This window comes from Cibotium barometz, chromosome 17, assembly GCF_041138505.1.
Source record: "Cibotium barometz isolate CiBa-2024 chromosome 17, ASM4113850v1, whole genome shotgun sequence".
Lineage (NCBI taxonomy): Eukaryota > Viridiplantae > Streptophyta > Polypodiopsida > Cyatheales > Cibotiaceae > Cibotium > Cibotium barometz.
This window is the reverse complement of record NC_141062.1, coordinates 58045063-58061583: the sequence shown is the minus strand read 5'-3', so window position 1 is coordinate 58061583 and position 16521 is coordinate 58045063.

The window sequence follows — 16521 nt, the reverse complement described above, 5'->3', positions numbered from 1 at the left end:
AAGAAGAAGAGAGATATGTAAGACATTTTTTTGTAGTAGCCAAAGTGATAGTATTAAAATGAGAGATTTACAAGGTAAGAGACCTAGTTGTCTATGATGATGACATTGATATTTCTACCAATGTAGGTCATTGGAAGGCATGCATTAGATCAAATTTTTCTATGCAATGTAATGGTGAGTTCATGCTTGGTTTTTTTGGAGCCAATTACTATAGGTAACATATTTTTTGGAGCCAATTACTATAGGTAACATATTTTGATTTAAGATGGTATTGAAAGATTAGATGTGGACACAACCACTATGAGTATTTTGCAAAATGCATTTTTGCCTTACACTTGGAATTTCATAAGAGAAATCAACTCCTTATAACACAAGTTCATTCCTTGGAAGCATGGAAGTAATATTATTGCATATGCGATAAAAGATCTTACTGTGAGAATGATACATGGAAAGAATGTTCTTGTTGTGTATCGGTTTGGGCCAAAATCCTCTTGGCTTCTTTTTTAGCTTTTGCCAAATATCTATATCTCCTACACCTTTTCGATCTAGAAAGCCACAACTTAACCTTTCTTTAGAGATTGGATTCTCTCTTGTGTCTTACCAAGGATAGTGACTTTCTCTAGTTCCTTGGCCCAATTTTTGGAAAACTCTTTGTACATCTTTGTAGCTTTGACGTATCTTAATCACTCTGTAACATGTTTTACATCTAGGATAATAACGCTTTCATTCTAACCATTTTCTAATGTGCTTTCCTTTGGTAATGCTTTGCTATTTGAGATTGTTCACAACTTTGATTCTAAAACATCAAAAAACAATCCCAACTCTTATTATAAAGACAAGAGTCAAAGGAACCTGCTTTGTTAAGTCTTAATCAATGTACTTTGTACCCCGACTAGGGAGTACATTAATCATTATTAACCCTAATTTGGGATTAATAGAAGCACTCTCTACTACACATGAGAGTAGCAATAAGTGTCATGAAAAGGAAATATAACATTTATAAAGATTATGAGAAAATTTGACCAAACGTATTAGTTAGTTTTTCAGTATTGAGCATGAGAAAAGCTAACCAAGCTTATTAGTTAGTTTTTTATTTTTGGGCATGAGAAAAGCTGACCAAGCTTATTAGTTAGTTTTTAAGTTTTGGGCACCCAAATGTGAATAAGGACCAATTCTATATAAGAAACTTTCTCATAATGAAAAGACACAATCGATCCCCCTTTGTACTAAGTGAGTTCTTATTTTCTCCCTGCTCTTGCTCTTGTGTATATATATGTGTGTGTGTGTGTGTGTGTGTGAGAGAGAGAGAGAGAGAGAGAGAGAGAGAGAGAGAGAGAGAGAGAGAGAAAACCCACACTACCTACCACCCTAATTGATGAGCAAAGGAATAAGCAACCATAGAACACACATTTATACACATCCCTTTTGATAGCCCTCTCTCCAACACCATGAAAAATACCAAAGATAAGGTTAAGGGCTTACTCACACATAGAGTGCTCTCAACATACCACATGCAAAGAAGCCAAGAAAGGTGACACTCTCCCCATATTCCTCCAAGCAAGATGCAAACCCTCAAGCACACAAACCTCCCTCTTGCAACACAACCTCACACCTCTCATCACTAGCAAGACATGGCAAGGTTTGGAAGGCAAGAGATCTCTCACTCTCACACACACCAACACTCTCACACAAGCACTACCAAAAGGGCAAGGGGAATAAGAGAGACTTTGCAAAAGAGCAAGCTCACACTCTCACTCAAGGACAAGACACAAGAGTGGATTCTAACTCTAGAGTAGAGGGGAATGAGCTCTCCCTCACCCATGCTCTTATTATATAGCAAAAACAAAGCTATCCATATGCCACTTGGCAAGCATAGGAGAGACCAAAAAACAACCAATGAGGTGTAAAAAAGCCCATCATCCCCACTACCTAAGGTAAATACCTTAGGCTATGTGCACCAAATAAATACTACAATGTGGAGGGGAGGGGGGATTGGGTGTGGATAAGGTAGTATGAGGGTTAAGCTTTTTTTTGGTTGATCTATTATGGAAACAACTACGCGATCTCCTGTTAGAGCCGGCATGCCTCCCCCATGACCTTGTTGCCTCTTTCTGCCACCTCTACTAATGTAGCCGGCATGTTTCCTCAGCTTTGCTACGGTTGCTTCCATCCCTGATTACCGGGTTGCCACCTTTATGCCCCCCCCCCTCTACTTTGCCTCAACTTATTGGCCATCGGCCTCTTTTTTCTATAGCCAACTAGTGTTTATGCCGGCCTCTATTGTGTTGTGTGTGCCATGGCCTCATCAATACAATAACTATGTTGATCTATTCGATGTCGCGTGCTGCATCTGGGCATGGCTAGTCGTGGCTCTGTTTTGCCTACCTTCAACTCTGCTAGTAGCGTCGGCCTCTTTTTGTTACAACTATCTAGCGCTTGAGTCGGCCTTTACGGTGCTATGTGTTGGCCTCAACATAACGACTATTGATCTAGTCGATGTCGGGTGCTACATCTGAGCATGGCCAGTTTTGCCAGCATTCAACTCTGCTAGAGTTGGCCTCCTTTTGTTGCAGCTAACTAGCGCTTGTGTCGGCCTCCTTTTGTTGCAGCTAACTAGCGCTTGTGTCGGCCTTTACTTTGCTGTGTGTTGGCCTCAACACAAAGATTGTGTTGATCTAAATGATGTCGGCCGCTGCGTCTGGGCGTGGCTAGCTATGGCTCTTCTTTGCTAGACTTCATGCTGGTTGTCGTGCAACACACTACTGTGCGCTGCCACTCATGCACAACTACTGTGCATTGCCACTCAGCAAACAACTATGTGCGCTGCCACTCGCTCTTACGACTCTGCGAGGCTTTGCTCCGCCAGCCACCTTTGTCGGTTATTTTGCTATTCCGCTTGTGTGTGGCTGTGTGTGCCATCGGCCACCTTTGCTGGCTGTGTTCCGCCTATGCGTGGCTTTTGCTACGCCGGCCACTTGTGTTGGCTGTTTTGTCGTGTATGGATGTGTGGTTCACTGCTGTGTACATAAAACGTGCAATGCTTCTTTTTTTTTTTTTGGCTGCTGAAGGCCATGTTTGATAGACCAGACTCATTTGAGGCCGCATCATAGGCGTTCACACGTAGAGCCATTTGCCCTTTGATGTGGCTCAAGGCTGCTACATTAGTGTTGGCATTCTTTTAAAAAAATAAAATAAAATAAAAGTTAGTGACCACTTGCCATGGTGCAACTCATATGGGCTATGCTCCTATTTCTTCTCAATTGGTAGGGCCAGGGCCTTTTGCCAAATGATGTCGAGAGCACGCTTAAAGCTACTGTTGTTGCTGCATTAGTATATGCATTTTTTCTTTTGTTTTTGTTTTTTTAAGAAGAGATGTAATAAGACATCTCTTCCAAAAAAACAAAAGGGCAAGGGGAACAAGAGGAGACTTTGCACAAGAGCAAACTCCACTCTCACTCAAGGACAAGACACAAGAGTGGATTCCAACTCTAGTGTAGAGGGGAATGAGCTCTCCCTCACCCATGCTCTTATTATATAGAAAAAACAAGGCTATCCATATGCCACCTGGCAAGCATAGGAGAGTCACACAAAATACAACCAATGAGGTGTAGACAAGCATCATTCCCATTACCTAAGGCAAATACCTTAGGCTATGTGCACCAAATAAATAATACAATGTGTGCAATGTGCATGTACACCTAGAGTAGTAAATGAAGCTCAATGTTAGCCTAGGTGTTAACCTAAGGGGTTAACACTAGTACATGTGCCTTTCTATGCTTTGTGAAAGAGAGTGAGGTATGTCCAAAAATGGATCAAGAGGCCACCAATGAGGGTCATACAATGAGAAATATTCAAAATTTCCCAAAACAAGAAGAGGAGTAACTCCCTTTACAGACATTTGTACAAAGAAAACCCTATAATCATCCTAATATAACAAGCAAATTTTTTTCACTCCTAGGATTAAAAGGGACGCAAAGGGCATCACACGGACTAGAGATCTTTTTCTGGACAAGTGAGGAAATGGAGGTAAAAAAAAAAATCAGAGAGACTTAGAGTAAATGCAAATCATAAATCAAATTAAATAAGAACTAGACGTGAGAAGGACTTTAAAAAAAAAAAGAGAAACCTCAAGAGAATGCAAAATCTAGAGATAGATACCTAGGAAAGGAGAGATTGGAGGTTGTGGCACAAGGCCAAGCCTTTGGAGAAGCTTTGGCAAAGGGGATGCCACCCTTAGAGCCAATCTAGGAAGATCCAAAGGGAGAATGGGAAATAGCTACCATTCACAGGCCAAAGGGAGAATGGGAAATAGCTACCATTCACAGGCCAAAGGGAGAATGGCTAACAACTACCCTTCACGGGCCAGCATGACCCAACCTAGAAAAGGAGGAAAAATATACAGAATAGCTCTATACCAAGGAGGGAAAATCTAAAGAAAAGATTTTTGCCAAGGAGGGAAGAACAACTCTATACCAAGGAGGACGTCAGATGATTGATCTTGAGTTCCTCACATACATGCAATCAATGCTATTATAAGTTGGGGGAAGATGCACTGATTAGCAAAGTCCCACCTTTTCCACGACCTCAACCACATAAGAGTATCATCAAGAAGCAAACCTAGGAAGGGGTACGGGAAGAGGGAAAGAGATAACAAGCATCACATGACTCACAAGACTAGCTTATGAGCTAGCCCATCTTAACCATGACAACCCTAGCTAATTTGTTAAGAACGATAGGTGGGGTGTTGTCAAGGGAGTCAAGTTCATGTCCCAAGGCAAAACCCCATGAAGCCTTACCATATTGCAAAGCTTAAGTAAAGATTCAGTGGAGATGGTGACCCCATCCAACATGTGAAAAATTTTGAGTCCATTTGTGTAACATGTGAAAATATTTGATTCCATTTGTGTAACATGTAGACCTAGTGATGAGCTCACGAGGATTCATTAATTTTCTCTAATGTTAGGTGGGAAAATACACCAATGGTATATGACCCTAAAGTCAAAGGATACGATCAATTTTACTTGTTAAGAATGTATTTGTGCTAAACATTACAAGAAGTAGTGATAAGTCACGCCCTTGGCATAGCTCTACAACATCAAGAAACAAGAGCTCATGTCTATGAGGGTTTAGGTCTCTCAATTTCAGGGTAAGCCACCATCTCTTAGGTCTACCTGAATGAATCTACTACAAAGGCTAATGATAGATAATGACCTTTTGATACAAGATTCAAGAGAGGTTGACCAATGAATAGTTATTGTCATGCTTTCGAAAAGGGAGTACAAGATTTGAGAATGCATAACTATGTGCTCTTATCAAGACCAGCCATATTGGATTTGCATGTAGCAAGATATTTGAAGGTAATGTGTTAGAATTACCCCCTAGCCAAAAGAAAATAAGGTGCATAACTTAGATACTTAGGGAAAGGCATGTAAAAAACATGACAGTCCTTGGCATCCTCAACAAGAAAGTCAAGTCAAAGGAAATAAGGTGCATAACTTAGATACTTAGGGAAAGGCATGTAAAAAACATGACAGTCCTTGGCATCCTCAACAAGAAAGTCAAGTCAAAGGAAATAAGGTGCATAACTTAGATACTTAGGGAAAGGCATGTAAAAAACATGACAGTCCTTGGCATCCTCAACAAGAAAGTCAAGTCAAAGGAGGTAAGGGAACCTCCAAATAATGCACACCTTTACTACCCAAGGAGGTAAGGGAACCTTTAAAAATTACACACGTTTACCAAATGAGGTAAGGGAACCTCCAAACAATGCACACCTTTACCCAAGGAGAGAGCTAGTCTGGTATGCAATATGTGGATAGAACCACACGTGCATAGAGATAGCTAGTCTAGTATTCAATATGTAGACTGAACCAAACAAGCATAGAGTGCTTGACCACCTCCACCAAAGATAACGCCAAATCAATTAGGTATTGGTTAAAGAACTACTAGAGGAAAGTGAGTATCTTCACGAGTCAAAACTAAATCATGACTATTATGACCACATGATATTGTGCTTGACTTTTACGTTATGCAAGGAGCTATGCCACTACACCCACATTTCAAACTCTTATCCAATGGAAGGGGAGAGAAATAAATACAACAGCTCGGAGGGCACCATTGCAATGTTATCATTGTCAAGGACCCCATTAAGTAGCAAAGTTTCCACTCAAAATGGCTACTCCAACTCAAAACGGTGGTTTCTCCTCACAACAAGCATTAACAACTCTAGCATTCACCTATATACGAAGTGTGGGGTAGATAATTTCATCCAAGGACTGTCCATACAAGTCAAGCAGGGAAGCGACCACTCTCATTGATCTTGCAACAAGCCGTCCCCTAGTAAGTATACAACATGGATGAATAATGGCCCCACTAAATATGTTAACCCAAGCTTAGGACCACCAAGTGAATAAAGATGAGATGATTGCTTATTAGTTATCGATATCTATCTCTAAAAAGATAGGAGAGGTGTTGGAATTAGGGTTAGGGTTTTAACAATGCGCACACACAAGATAGAGAAGCTTGAGAGCACACAAACTCACTAGAATAGAATGAACAAATAAGTGCCAGATACAAAAGATAAGTACACACCCCAAAATGAGTAGATAAGAGGGTGTACATATGCACGGGGGAAAAAACCTCCTAGTGAAGAAAAAAAATGCCCCGGCAGTCCTAAGTGTGTTCACACACATCAATACCATATAATGCTACAAATCCCCCCTGGAGTCATGATGTGAACATGTACATGGTATGGCCGATTAATCCTGAAAAGGCAGTAAGCCCAAAGCTTTACGAAAAGCTTCAAACTTTTCACGAGGAAGAGCCTTTGTGAAAAAATCTGCCATGTTGTCATGTGTAGGCACATAGACCAAGATGATCTCTGCTGTAGAGAGTCTTTCCCTGACATAGTGGTAATGCACCTCAACGTGCTTAGTGCGAGCATGAAACATTGGGTTCCTCGCACTGCTAATGCACTATGGCTGTCAGTGAAAATGGTAGTGCTAGATGACTGTCCAACTCCCAAATCAGCATAAGACATCTGAGCTACACACACTCAACTGTAGTTGTAATAAAAGCTACCCTGTACTCAACTTCACAGTTGGAACTGGCCACTGTAGGCTGCTTTTTGCTGAGCCATGATATACATGAATCACCAAGGCAAAAGAAAAACCCACTCTAGTGGACACTCGTGTGTCATAACATCCAGCCCAATCCGAATTACTAAAAGCATGCAGCTATGGCTCACCCCCCTTTGGATAAAATAATCCAAAATACTAAGTGCCCTACAAATAGCGAAAAACCCGTTTGACAGCCTGCCAATGCTTTGTACCTAGGCTATACATAAATCTGCTCAACTGTGAGACTGCATACTGTATATCTGGCCTCGTGTTGCATACATAAAGAAGGGATCCAATAGCCTGCTGATACAAACTAGCATCAAAAGATTCTCCTGCATCTTGAAGACTAAGTCGAGTACCTGTCTCCATAGGTGTAGCCATAGGTTTACAGTCTTCAAGATTAAACCTCTTCAATAGCTTCTGTATATATTTAGACTGCAGCATAACAATGCACATGAGAATAATCTGCATGATGAGAACCTGCACGAGTTCTGCTAGGTAAAGGACCTACCAACTTGATATCCCTCAATGTCTACACAAGCCATTTTGGCATATGCCTAGATTCTTCTATGGCTGCTGTCTCCTCATCCACTACATCCTCAATAATTGCCTCATCAAAAGGCTAATTTGTAGGTTGATTTTGCACTTGCAAGGGCCGAATTTCAGCACTTGGTTGAGCATTCAGTTGCTCTACATATGGCTGCCCCCTCCATTAAACAAAGGTAGGAGCAAATCAAACATGTCCTGTGAGCATACATCCTCCTGTTTTTTGCATGAAAGCATGGGATGAATTGAGTTTTCGACAAAAACAACATCTCTACTTACTAAAATCTGCTTTGAGGTCGGATGGTAGAGTCTATACCCCTTGCTTTCTGAAGAACTGTATCCCACAAATATGCATTTAATTGCCTTATCATCAAGCTTACTGCATTGTTGCTCAGGCACAAGAGCATAAGCAAGACAACCAAAAACACACAAATCAACCATAGAAGGCTTCTTGCCATGCCAAGCTTCATAAGGAGTTTTAGACACTGCAAGACCTTAGTAGGGCATTTGTTTAATACATAGTTTGTGCACATAGTTGCCTCTAACCAAAAACCATGAGGTAAATCTTGGGCTTTCACCATACATCATGCCATCTCCATGAGAGACCTATTTTTCCACACCATTTTGCTGAGGTGTGTGTAGGGCACTGTACATATCAGCCTTATGCCTTTTTTAGCCATATACCCCCCCTTGATTTGAACGAGGGGTGCCAACTTTACATTCACATGCATTTTCAGCCATGGATACAAAGTGCTTAAAGCACATAAAAACCTCTGACTTCTGATTTTGTGGATATACCCAGCTATATCTGGAGTAATCATCAATAAAAGTGATGAAGTAGAGATATCCCCCAATAGATGGTGTCCTCATAGGACCACATACATCACCATGTATAAGCTGTAATTTCTTAACAGCTCTCATAGATCCATCCTTTGGAAATGATGCTCGATGCATTTTACTAAGAATACACCCCTCACATACATGTCTAGTAGGAGTCTCAAGAGTTGGCAACTCAGACACCATATTATGCCTTTGAAGGCGTAACAAAGTGCCATAATTTAGATGGCCAAATCGTGCATGCCATAATTGTGCATCACTCATAGCATTAGTCGTAGAGACTGAGCAAGCATCATGCTGCAACTTCTCAAATACATCCATCTTATATAGGCCATAAAACAAGGTACCTAAGGTAATGATAGAATAATCATCATTTCTATCCTAAACTGTACATCTGTCATCCACAAATTTCATCGTCAAGCCTGACAAGGCTAAGGCTGATGAAACTGACAGCAAGTTCTTCTTAATGTGCTTGGCACATAAAACTTTTGAAAGAGTAAATGCGCCCCCATTTGCAGCAGTGAGCACAACTCTACCAACTCCTTTGACAAGATATGAGAAACCAAATGCACATCATGTGATGGTTCTTGCACTTGGGACAAATTCCAGAGATGAGAACAAACCTTTTTGTGAAGTAATGTGCTTACTAGCACCACTGTCAAAGTACAGTGGTGCTTACTAGCACCACTGTCAAAGTACCAAGCATCCGATTCTGCTTACTAGCACCACTGTCAAAGTACCAAGCATCCGATTCTGCCCACTGACATGCATACATCATGAAAAGAAGGGTCATAACTGCAATGTATAGTCCATGCCCAATCATCTTGAGCAAAACTTACAGATTCCTTTTCCTCTGCACTTGGTGTAGATGTATCAGCCATAGCCATGCTCAATTCTTTCTTTTTCTCCTTCTCTAGCCTTTTCTTGCACTCATGTATGTAGTGCCCTGGTTTCCTGCAATAGTGCCACTTATTCTTCTTTTTAGGCTTATCACCTTCTTTCTCTGCATCCTTAACTGAGGATTCTGATTTTGGCTTATAGCCAAAATCACCATGCGAAGAAGCTTTACCTTTACCTTTCTGATTGGCAACAAAAGCTTGGTCACCAATTTGCATATTAGTTTTGCCTAGACTGCTCTTCTTGCAAGAGTACTGAAACCAGCTCATCAAATGTAAGGGCATTTGGATTTCCCTTCATCATGAATCTAAGGGTAGAGGCAAAACTCTGATAAGAATCCGGCAATGCGTTGAGAACTGTGAGCACCAATGTACTATCAGGATATATCTCATCCACACTAGCAAGCTGCTCCTTAATCTTTAATCTTGGTCAAGAATCTATCCATTGAGTCTCCCTCATTCATGTGCTCAGACTCCAACTGTTTGTGCAGATATGCAACACATGCTTCATTGTACACCTGGTATAATGCAGCAAGTGCATCCCATGCTTGTTTTGAAGTCTTACATGACCAAATATGAGGAATAATGCTTCGCTTCACAAAAAGTGTAAGCAATGCATGTGCCTATGAATCTCTTCCATCTCATCTCGTGTGAGTAGCTGTGGGAAGTACTGGTGGTGCATGTGGAGGAGCCACATCTGTATCAGATTCTACTTCAAATGTACCTACAGCACCTGGTTGCACTGGTAGTTGTGAAACAGGACGAGTTTCACTACCACTGACCACATTCCAAAGGTAACCAGTACATGCCTCATCATATAGGACCACAATGGGTAGTTAGTCCCATCAAGTTTGTCCTCAGTAGTAGACAACATGTTGAATACATCACTATTGCCAGCCATGACTTTCTACCAAATGCAAAATCTTTCAACACACTGCAAGTATTCACTGGATGCAACCTTGGATGGCTGCCAACTGATTGAATCACTTACAAAGTGTATGAAAAATAACACAGAGTAGAGAATAGAGTGTTACTGGTGCACGAAAGTATGATGGTCCATGTTCTTGAAGACCATGTAGATGCTGTTGCACACCAAACCTTTACCGCTACATAGCCCAAACACCCAAAATCAACCAGAACCAATCCAAAATAACACCTCTCCACCACCAGAACGTTTACAGAAACCTTGCAGTGCCCGAAGCGTGTCGCAAAACCCGAAAACGTTGTATACTTTGTATACAACACACTACAGTATACACCTTCTTCTCGTAAGAGGGTATCTCAAAATCAGAGACAGAGAAATAGGGTTGTGAGAGGGAGGCAAACTACTAGATCAAGTGTCAAGGAAGCTAGCTCTGATACCAATTGTTAGAATTAGGGTTAGGGCTTCAACAATGCACACACACAAGATAGAGAAGCTTGAGAGCACACAAACTCACTAGAATAGAATGAACAAATGTGTGCCAGATATAAAAGATAAGTACACACCCCAAAATGAGTAGATAAGAGGGTGTACATACGCATGGGGGAAAAAACCTCCTAGTGAGGGAAAAAATGCCTTGGCGGTCCTAAGTTTGTTCACACACATCACTACCATATAATGCTACAAGAGGGTGACCACAGAGGATAGACAAAGTGTGAATCATTGTTCCTTATCCAAGATGGTTCAGATGAGGGGACTATAGAGATGATCAATAGAGATATGATCAATAAGACCTAGCCAAGATAGCATCTCGATACAAAAATACCCTTAATAGATAGCCCTAAAAAGGCCAATAATAGCAAAGGGACTTGGGTAATATCCCAATGCTAAAAAGGAGACTAAAAAATTAGAAACTTCAAAGGCCTTACTCAGAGAAGCCCAGGGGAAGTTTGAGAAAAGACTAAGGAATAGTATAGGCTATTGAACTAATGTACCTCTATGAGGAGGTAACACAAAATAGGAAAAGTAATATCCTAGAGACAATTTGAGAATAAGAAGAGGAGAAAAAGAAGTTAGCTCTGATGAAGGGTTTGAGGATGACCTCATGAATAGGATGTTTGAAACAAGGGATGAGGTTTATACACCTAGGTCACAAAATGAGATTGAATAGTGGGTTAGGGAGAGTGAGGTAGCATGCAGACCGTGGGATGTAGCCAACTTATGTCATCAGAGGTGAAAATGCTTATTAGGCCCTTGCTTTTCAATCCTACTCTATGGAGGGATGTGAAACAATGGATTGAGGAATTTTAGAACCACATGTTTAACTAGGAAATGATCCTCACAAACTTTGAGAGAGGATAGTAATGCTCCTAGATTCATCCAAATTTTAGTCAATCAATTGGGACATTACTATGAAAATGATAACACAAATGTTGCCATTGTTATCTACCATAATAAACAGATATCAGGCATCTGCAATCCTAGATGGTAGAGCTGGAGTGAGTATTATTACAAATAAATTGCTGGGAAAAATGGGAAAAACATACCTTAAAATGAAGGAATCTTATTGTGAATATGGCTGATGGAACATTAACAAGACCCATGGGAGTCTTGATCAAACTCTGAAAACATTTTTGCTTTGATATTATTACACATTCGCATGGTGATGAATTTCTTATGCTGCTAAACCAAATTTGTATGTTGTTATACTTGGTAGACCTTTGATGAGGGAGGCTAGATTAGTGCATGATTATGCCTTAGACTAAGTTTACTTATGAAAAGATGCCCAAGTTCTAAAGGTGCACCTACAAACATGGAAGACCCATTTGATGGAGGGTAACCTATTTGGAAATGATTACGTTACCATTGACCAAACCATATTGGTACCATATTGGTACAAGTGTGCAAAATAAAAATTGTTCTGGATTAGCATCCCTTTCTCACCTAGATTTTAGTGAGAACTAGATGCATGTGTGTTGTTAACAATTGATGTGCTCCCTAGTTGGGGAATGAAATACCTTGATTTGGACTTAACAAAACAAGGTCCTTTGACTTTTATCTTTATGATAAGCGTTGGGACCTTTGCTAACATTTCAAATCAAAGTTGTCAACAAGCTCAAATAGTAAAGCATCGCCAAAAGGAAAGCACATTAGAAAATGGTTAAGGCAAAAGCCTTATCATGCTAGACATAACAACATGTTATGGAGTAAATGGGCAGATTCCCAATGGATAAGATATGCCGAGGCTACAAAAGTGCATGAAGAGTTCTCTACTAAGAATTGGATCAAGGAATTGGAAAAAGTCATTATCCTTGGTAAGGCACAAGAGAGACCCCAATCTCCAATGAAGGTTGTGGGCCACGGCTTTCTAGATCGGAAAGGTGCAAGAGAAAAAGAGCCTGGTGGAAGTTGAATGAGAGGCTAAGATAATTTTGGCCTAAACTAAGACAAAAGAAGATGATGCAGTCGACCTAAGACCAATCCCTGTGAACACTAAAAATCGCATATAGTAGGTGACTAAATAATTGTCTCAGAGCTCAATGATCAAAGGGGGAATAACAAGGCATTTCATGTGATGGACCCACAAAATTCAAAGAGGTAGACTTATCTGAGCCCGGGGGAGGAGTCCAAGCCAATGTTCATTGTTAAGGATCTAACTTTGGGGATGAGGAAAGGGAGTTGTTGGATCTATTAAAAGAGTTTAAGGATTACTCTGCCTAGAAATATATAACATGAAGGGAGTATTTCTTGAGGTGGTACAACACACAATCCTTGTCATTGAAGGATCAAAACCACAATAAGGCAAAGACCAAATGAATCCAAAGTATTTAGCCATTACACAAGAAGGGATTGATAAACTTATTGCTACAAGATTCATTTATGAAATTGAGCACATTGATTGGGTATCATCCATCTAAAGAAAAATGGAAATCTACTAGTGTGTGGACTTGAAAAAAATCAAGGTGGCCACACATAAAGATCATTACCCATTGTTGTATAACAAACACGTTCTAGAGAGAGTTATCGTTGAGGAAGCTTACAACTTCTTGGATGGTTTCTTTGGCCACAACCAAGTTTCTATCACACCTGAAGACTAACTAGCACAAGATTGCATTCACCACTATATGGGTGCCACATTGAGTTATGTCCTTTGGACTAACTATTGTCCCCATAACATTTCACAGTGGCTTATGTGCACTTCATTCAAGGACTACTTGTAGAAGTGGTTAAAAGTGACTTATGTGCACTTCATTCAAGGACTACTTGTAGAAGTGGTTAAAAGTGTTTATACATGGTTTGTGTTCTCATTCCAAGTGGAAGGACCACCTAGCTTACTTAAGAAAGGTATTTTTAAGGCGTTGATTGTATTGAATATCTCTAAATCCATTGAAATACCAATTTTGGGTAAAGTAAGGAGCTATCTCGATGAAATGAAGCCAGTGGGGGTTTCAGTTGGTAGCATAAGCTAGACAATTGCTAGCGGCGGATTGATGTGGTGGGACACGTTGTGTCTAAAAATTATATTTCTATGGATGAGAGAAAAGTTAAGTTGATTGTGAAATTACCACCACCTACCAACTTTAAGGGACTACAAAGGTTCATGGGACATGTCGGGTACTACCAAATGTTTATTGTATTCTATGCAAAAAATGCAAGGCCATTATATAGACTTTTAGTAGTCTTTGAATGGACTTTTTAACAAACTCTCGTCTTTCCACATTGTTCCACATCACTCCTCATTTATTTCATATGTATTCCCAATCTCATCACATCATTTTCCATCTCATCACATCTTTTCTCATTTATCCGCATCAGATCTCATCCACTTGCACCTACCCATATCCACATCTCATCACATCATATTCATTCACATCATATTCATTCACATCATATTCATTCACATCACATATCACATCTATCCCAATTTACATCACATCTCATTTACTCACATCCCGATTCACATGACATCACATCTCATTCATTCACATCCGGACTCATATCACATCACATCTCATTTACTCACATCCCGATTCACATGACATCACACCTCATTCATTCACATCCCGACTCACATCACATCACATCTATTCACGTCCGTCACATTCATTTACATCACATCCATTTACATCCATCACATCACATTCATTCATATCCATCACATTCATTCATTCATATCCATCACATTCATTCTCATAACCATCCCATCACATACATTCTATCCACATTATATCACATCACTTTTATCCACATCATATCTCATTCATACACATCTCATCTCATTCATCCACATCCGTCCAATCGTTCACATGTACGACTACTCACATCTATCCATACATTCATATCTATCACTTCACATTCACATATATTCATGTCACATCACATCTCTTTACATCACATCACATTCTTTCACATACACATCCACATCCACATCCATTCTTTCACATACATCCACATCCATTCTTTCACATACTCATCCACATCCATTCTTCACATACACATCCACATCTATTCTTCGCATACACATTCACATCCATTCCTCACATACACATCCATATGCATTCTTCACATACACATTCACATCCAATCTTCCACATACACATCTATATCCATTCTTCACATACACATCCACATCCATTCTTCACATACACATCCATATCTATTCTTCACATACACATTCACATCCATTTTCACATACACATTCACATCCATTCACATCCCATATCATTCATTTACATCTCGATTCCCATGACATCACATCTCATTCATTCACATCCCGTTTCACATCACATTACATCTCATCCATTCATTCATTCACATATCTTGATTCACATGTCATCACATCTCATTCATTCACATCCCAATTCACATCACATTACATCTCATCCATTCATTCACATCACATCTCATTTCTATGCAGTTTTCAGTTTGATTTTCTTTTGAATATAAGGAGTATTTCTTGAACCAGTATCCCCAAATCTTCTTAATCAGAATTCTGAATTTCATACCACAATTTCTCGAATTCTATAACCTTGATCCACAGATCAATTTGAAGGGTCTCAAACTTAGTTTCAGATTTGGCGAGAGTTTTGAGTGTATTTTTCTAAACTGGTCACACCTTCTTTCCTCAAAACTGTGACGAAAGAGTTTGGTCTTGGTCATATTCTGATTCAAGGTTCGAGTCGGATAAGATTTTTTCTAATCTATCTTTCTCGAAAAGGTTTGATAATTCAGTTACTATTTTACTGAATTTCTTTCTTTGAATATTCACTTATCTGATTTCTAAATTAGTTACGAATTCCAATGAGGGATAGATTAATCATTTATCTGAATATTTCGATCTCGATAGATTTCCTAAATTCTCTTTTTATAATCCGTGTGAATATAAAATGATAGAAATTTCTCTCTTAGATTATTTAATTATTCATTTATCAAATACTCATAAAATTTAAACATAGAATTTAAGAGAATTCTAATTTTGGTATAAAAATTCTTTATGCATCTATTTATGCATAAAAATCAACTTCAGTGGGAATAACTCTGAAAAAAAAATCCTTTTATGCATCTATTTATGCATAAAATCAAATTTAATAGGAATAACACTTTTAAAATTAAAAGAATTTCTTTATACATCTATTTATGCATAAAAATCAATTTTTATAAGAATATGCATCTTTCTATGCATAAAAATCAAATTTAATGAGAATAACACTTTTGTAATAAAAAAATTCCTTTATGCATCTTTCTATGCATAAAAATCAAATTTAATGAGAATAACACTTTTGTAATTAAAAAAATTTCCTTTATGCATCTTTCTATGCATAAAAATTAAATTTAATGAGAATTTACACTTTTGTAATTAAAAAAATTCCTTTATGCATCTTTCTATGCATAAAAATCAAATTTAATGAGAATAACACTTTTGTAATTAAAAAAAAATTCCTTTATGCATCTTTCTATGCACAAAAATTAATTTTAATGAGAATAACACTTTTGTAAGAAAAAAATTCATTTATGCATCTTTCTATGCATAAAAATAAAATTTAATGAGAATAACACTTTTGTAATAAAAAATTTTCTTTATGCATCTTTCTATGCATAAAAATCAAATTTAATGAGAATAACACTTTTGTAATAAAAAAATTTCCTCTATGCATCTTTCTATGCATAAAAATCAATTCTAATGAGAATAACACCTTTGTAA